At 41.5% G+C, this 6,992-nt stretch overlaps 1 pseudogene; it reads left to right on the top strand.

Annotated features, from left to right (window-relative positions):
• Positions 1–225: 225 nt before the first annotated feature.
• Positions 226–4,128, top strand: LOC141252798 (HMG box transcription factor BBX pseudogene; annotated as a pseudogene).
• The last annotated feature ends 2,864 nt before the right edge of the window (positions 4,129–6,992 follow it).

Below are 6,992 nucleotides of genomic sequence, written 5' to 3'. Positions count from 1 at the left end.
CTACCACTATTACTGCAGGCAAATTTTATTTTTCCTCTAGCAAAATGGCGCATGTGCTGTAACATCTATCGCTTGCCGATGCTCCTGCGCATGCGCGAGCGCCATTTTGCTACAAAGATGGCACCCGTTCTTTTTATTTACATATGTCCTAAACATGACCAATATATGTAATTGGTATCATACATCTATGTTTCGGGAATGACCATTTTGCTTATTTTTTTATCATGCCTAGATCTCTTCAAGTACCTTAAAAATTGCCAGTCCTGAACCTACAAAACGCTGTGGAAAGTCTGCACTTTTCCATTTAGCAGAGGTAACATAATATGGCCTATGAAAGTTATTAGTGTACGTCTCTTTATTAAATGACTACTAGACTGTGTGAATAACATGTTGGTAATATATTTTATTTAATCTGCGTTTCATTATAGATGAGCTGTGAAGTGACATATATATATATTTCTGACAGTAACCATTACCAGCCTGTGTGTAAGAAATATTACTGGCAATTCTTCTGTTAGGATACCTGACAATGTGAACGCAGACTGATGGTCAAGTCAGAAATGTCAGATTGGTAACTGTCCTTGGACAGCCGCGGTAATGAGATGTCACTGTCAGTCAGTTTTGCTCCATCACTTTTCGTTAGCCATATTATTAATACACCTCACTACTTTTTTTTTCTCCATTGTGTGACTGATGTGTTTGTTGGTTTTGAGTGTAGATTTCCTCAAGCTCATCACATTCCGATTCATCTGTATCAGCAAAGCAGTGTGGGACATCAGCATTGTTTCAGCTGGCAGAGGTAACCACCGCAAAAGTACCTGATGATTTTAAGTTGTGACAGCGTTATATTCCTCAACTACTAAATTATAATTGTACATTACTTTCTGTATCCATCCTACAAAGTGGGGGAAGAAAATATCTAGTGCTACCTATGTATTGGAAGGAAATGTTTAAATCTAGAGTTTTCATAGTTTCTCCACTTTGGACCCTTTTTATTTATTAGAAGGTAGCCTTGTCAATAATCAGATCGCTAGGGTGCCACCTGGCATTAGTGTTCTCTTTTCCTGCAGGTGACATGACTCATTAAACCATGCCCATTCAGATCGGTGGGGATTTCCATGACAGATCCTCCTGGGAGAGAGAAACACCCGTTGTAATCACTCTCCATTTTGAATGAGAGGTCAGGACCCTAGGAGCCTAAATAGAAGAACCCCCTCCCACCCACTCTATTAATTCAGAATTTTTTTAATTGGTATATGAGATTCGGTTTTCTAAACATGAATACCCCTTTAAGATAACATGGCTTACATATGCCTCAATGACAGTTCCACTCCAATCACTCCAATAGTAATAGGTAACATTGAAGAAACCTCAAATTTTACCTGAGTTGAACTCACACATGTTTTCACAGAGCATTATATTGAGACTTTAAGGTCTTGTTCACATGTTGCTTTTTTGCAGCATTTTTTTTTTTGCCATTTCTTTATGCAAATTAAAAGCTGATTTTTACATTACCAGCAAAAGCTATGAGATTTCAGAAATCTCATGTACATGCTTTCTTTTTTCAGTGTTTTTTCAGCGTTTTTTCATCACACAGTGCATCGAGAGAGTGCAAAAAATTCAACCATGCATTTTTGCTGCTTTTTTTGTGAATAAAACCAACTTTATTAAATATGTACTGTAGACAATTGGCACACATAATCTGCACCAAAAAAGCAGCAAAAACAAAGTGAAAATAGCGTAACGCATTTTTGTATGTAAGGTAAGTTCTGTGTTTTTGTACCTATAAAAATAGGTTTTTAATTAGAAAAAATTTTGCTAAAAGTTCCTGTAGTCCTAAGTCAGTGGGGCAGTAACACTTAGGAAGAGAAGGGGTATCTCTAGCATAGACAGAGATAAAGCAGCACCCCCCATCTGCCTATCAGCTGCCACAATGGCCTGCTTTCCTCAGCGCCCCCTAGATGCCTAGGAGCAGGGTGCAGCATCAGTCTGTACAGTGCACAAGCTACTTTGCACATTGTCTAAGGAGTTTAGAATAACTGCAGCTTCATGGAGAAATTGTGGTAATAGTGTAGTAACTGGCTGAGAACACAGGCAATGGATGTACTCAGTCCGAATGCCTACCAAGAGCTGAAAGCACAGGCCATCTGCAGGAAAACACTGCCATGATTCCCTGGGGCTGACCGTGTATTTCACACGGACTACATTGTCACAGCTGCAGAATCCCTGCTGTCCATGGGTTGTTCACGCAGATTTCTTTTAGGGGGAGCGGCTCAGTTTTAACAGCAAAAAACACATTAAAGTAGTGTGAAGATGTGTGATTAACTCAGCACCGTCCTTTTTTAGTTAAAACCACCAACTATTTTCAGTACATACTTTTGTCCTTGAACATCTCAGAATGGCCATTCATTTTCTCTCCTTGCCATGTTTTCTCTACCCTGCAGAGCCAGGGCGAGCATTCACTTTATAGTTCTGCTTCTGATAACAACCTCTCACAATCAGAATGGTATTAGGACCTAGAATCTAAGGAGTTGTCCAAATAGGAATGAAGATGCAACACCCTTTACATTCTACACAAACTTTAGATCCCCTGTGCTCAGATTTCCTGATCTGCCCATACTTTTGTATATAATCTGTATTCATTTTTCCTAGCACACTTCCTTAATGGAATCTATCGCCAAAATCGTACATTTAAGACATTTTTTAAATTTTTTTTTTCTATTGTTCCATGTCATGTTTATGTCCTTATCTTTATTTTAAAAATCTTGAAATATTGCAGTTTTCACTCTAGCCACTAAGCCTTAAAAAAGGATGTATTTGTCTCACCTCAGCTCCTTTCCCTCTCTGCACAGTGACCTCTGCACAGATCACAGAGCATGCCCAGAAAAGTCTTCTATAGAAATCAGTGTACATCTTCAGCCTATTATTTTTTATGTAAAGCATATTTCTCAATGTGGTTAACAAAAACTCATCTCCAATAATCATGTATAGAAAATAGAGTAAAAGAATCAACAATCAGAAAATAAAAAACTAATATGTATCAGCATCTGGTTTTAACTAGTAAAAAAATTTACTGCCTTAAGTCAATAAATTCACAGCATAGCAGGTAGATTTGAGAGGTTTCTAGACAACAGCAAGGATCAGTAACTTATAAAGTTGGGCAACAGTCCACATGGCAGCAAGGTGGCTATTCACTTTAGATTTGCTAGACCACAGTTTAATGTGGTGGTCCTATAGAAAACCGGATATGATACATTTATATTGTTGCATCACGATATTGTGTCTGATCTTTTACCGTTCCTCTGTAGATGTGTGTGGCATCAGAAGCAGTGAAAATCGAAATTTCCGGAAATATAAATCCAGCACAATTGAAAGCATTGAATGTTGAAAAGTCCGATGAAGATGAAGATGTGATATGTAACAGCCAGAAAGAATGTTCCACTGTTTGTAAAGAGGAAGGACTTGGTAATGTTACAATTAAAACCCACGGGTCGCCTTCCTCCGAGCATGTAGATGCACATTTTGTAGGATTCCTGAAAAGGGACAAAATTAAAAAGAAAAAGAAGAAAAACAAAACAGACCACGATGCTGCTGACAAAGGATCTCCAAAGAAGAGCTGTAAAAAGCGACAGTCGTCAGAATCGGACATAGAAAGTGTCATGTACACCATCGAAGCTGTTGCAAAGGGAGATTGGAGCGTGGAAACACCGTCATCTTCCCCAAGCAAAAAAGTACGTTCTGCTGCTAGTCCAAAACATGACTTCTCGGAAATAAAGGCAACAAAGAAAAAAGTGAAATCTAAAGAGAAGAAAGAGAAAGCAACAGAGTCCACCAAAGAATTGATGGAACCAGAGGCGGCCATCATGTTGACACATGCCACAGAATCTGAACTGCAGGAAGACATAAAAGATGAACCACTATCTCCTACTGAAGATGTTCTCCAGTCACCGCTACCAGAAATGCAGAAGTCGGAGGACAGTGACGGTAACAAAAAGTCCGAAGCATGTGGATCAAGGAAGTCAGAACGGTCTTGCAAAGGGGCTCTGTATAAAACGCTAGTCTCCGAGGGAATGTTGACCACTCTGAGAGCAAATGTTGACCGAGGTAAGATATATAGCCCAATGTACTGTAAGATATGGATATATGACACATACTTTGTCACACATGCTTGTTAATGTCAATATCTCATCAGTCACTTCCCAGCAGCCCAATACATATAAACATGCAGACACAAGGTTTAATTGTTGCCTAGTTCAAGTGTGACCTGATGGTTTGGACCAAATTGAGCTGTTTAAGTATCTCACGACCTGCTTATCTACTTTAAGTCAAATACCCAAGTGTGAGCTACACAAGAATATCTGACAACATGTTGCATGTTCGGCCCCTTCCTGACTCAGACAATTTTCGTTTTTTCCTTTTTCTATTTTTCCCTTCTTCCAATCAGGGCTGTGGAGTCGGAGTCATGGAGTTGGTGTCCATTTTGGCGGACTCGGTATAAAATGGACCGACACTGACTCCTAAAATATATAGTAAATTGCTAAACTAGTACAGTGCAGGATGTCCTGTAAATGTTTTCATAAGAATTTGGGAAAGTTATGAGATGTCCTATAAATATCTGATCTATTCCTGATCTAAGGATCTCAGCTTTTAGTTGAGATGAATCTGTGCTGCACTTGATGTACATGCTCAGTGGTGAGGCCGTGAGATGAATCTGTGCTGCATTTTATGTACTGCTCAGTAGTGAGGCCGTGAGATGAATCTGTGCTGCACTTTATGTACACGCTCAGTAGTGAGGCCGTGAGATGAATCTGTGCTGCACTTTATGTACACGCTCAGTAGTGAGGCCATGAGATGAATCTGTGCTGCACTTTATGTACATGCTCAGTAGTGAGGCCTTGAGATGAATCTGTGCTGCACTTTATGTACATGCTCAGTAGTGAGGTCGTGAGATGAATCTGTGCTGCACTTATGTACATGCTCAGTAGTGAGGCCGTGAGATGAATCTGTGCTGCACTTTATGTACACGCTCAGTAGTGAGGCCATGAGATGAATCTGTGCTGCACTTTATGTACATGCTCAGTAGTGAGGCCTTGAGATGAATCTGTGCTGCACTTTATGTACATGCTCAGTAGTGAGGCCGTGAGATGAATCTGTGCTGCACTTTATGTACATGCTCAGTAGTGAGGCCGTGAGATGAATCTGTGCAGCACTTTATCTACATGCTCAGTAGTGAGGCAGTGAGATGAATCTGTGCTGCACTTTATGTACATGCTCAGTAGTGAGGCAGTGAGATGAATCTGTGCTGCACTTTATGTACATGCTCAGTAGTGAGGCCGTGAGATGAATCTGTGCTGCACTTTATGTACACGCTCAGTAGTGAGGCCATGAGATGAATCTGTGCTGCACTTTATGTACATGCTCAGTAGTGAGGCCTTGAGATGAATCTGTGCTGCACTTTATGTACATGCTCAGTAGTGAGGCCGTGAGATGAATCTGTGCTGCACTTTATGTACATGCTCAGTAGTGAGGCCGTGAGATGAATCTGTGCAGCACTTTATGTACATGCTCAGTAGTGAGGCAGTGAGATGAATCTGTGCTGCACTTTATGTACATGCTCAGTAGTGAGGCAGTGAGATGAATCTGTGCTGCACTTTATGTACATGCTCAGTAGTGAGGCAGTGAGATGAATCTGTGCTGCACTTTATGTACATGCTCAGTAGTGAGGCTGTGAGATGAATCTGTGCTGCACTTTATGTACATGCTCAGTAGTGAGGCCGTGAGATGAATCTGTGCTGCACTTTATGTACACGCTCAGTAGTGAGGCCGTGAGATGAATCTGTGCTGCACTTTATGTACACGCTCAGTAGTGAGGCCGTGAGATGAATCTGTGCTGTACTTTATGTACACGCTCAGTAGTGAGGCCGTGAGATGAATCTGTGCTGCACTTTATGTACACGCTCAGTAGTGAGGCCGTGAGATGAATCTGTGCTGCACTTTATGTACATGCTCAGTAGTGAGGCCGTGAGATGAATCTGTGCTGCACTTTATGTACATGCTCAGTAGTGAGGCAGTGAGATGAATCTGTGCTGCACTTTATATGCTCAGTAGTGAGGCCGTGAGATGAATCTGTGCTGCACTTTATGTACATACTCAGTAGTGAGCCGTGAGATGAATCTGTGCTGCACTTTATGTTACATGCTCAGTAGTGAGGCCGTGAGATGAATCTGTGCTGCACTTTATATATCACATGCTCAGTAGTGAGGCCGTGAGATGAATCTGTGCTGCACTTTATGTACCATGCTCAGTAGTGAGGCCGTGAGATGAATCTGTGCTGCACTTTATGTACACACGCTCAGTAGTGAGGCCGTGAGATGAATCTGTGCTGCACTTTATGTACATGCTCAGTAGTGAGGCCGTGAGATGAATCTGTGCTGCACTTTATGTACACGCTCAGTAGTGAGGCCGTGAGATGAATCTGTGCTGCACTTTATGTACATGCTCAGTAGTGAGGCCGTGAGATGAATCTGTGCTGCACTTTATGTACATGCTTCAGTAGTGAGGCCGTGAGATGAATCTGTGCTGCACTTTATGTACATGCTCAGTAGTGAGGCCCGTGAGATGAATCTGTGCTGCACTTTATGTACATGCTCAGTAGTGAGGCAGTGAGATGAATCTGTGCTGCACTTTATGTACATGCTCAGTAGTGAGGCAGTGAGATGAATCTGTGCTGCACTTTATGTACAGCTCAGTAGTGAGGCAGTGAGATGAATCTGTGCTGCACTTTATGTACATGCTCAGTAGTGAGGCAGTGAGATGAATCTGTGCTGCACTTATGTACACGCTCAGTAGTGAGGCAGTGAGATGAATCTGTGCTGCACTTTATGTACATGCTCAGTAGTGAGGCAGTGAGATGAATCTGTGCTGCACTTTATGTACACGCTCAGTAGTGAGGCCAGTGAGATGAATCTGTGCTGCACTTTATGTACATGCTC

This window comes from Phyllobates terribilis, unplaced genomic scaffold (assembly GCF_046119375.1).
Source record: "Phyllobates terribilis strain yellow unplaced genomic scaffold, ASM4611937v1 Scaffold_9364__1_contigs__length_10933, whole genome shotgun sequence".
In the NCBI taxonomy this organism is placed as follows: domain Eukaryota; kingdom Metazoa; phylum Chordata; class Amphibia; order Anura; family Dendrobatidae; genus Phyllobates; species Phyllobates terribilis.
Note: the sequence above shows the minus strand (reverse complement) of the source record. Positions and strands in the feature narration are given on the sequence as shown.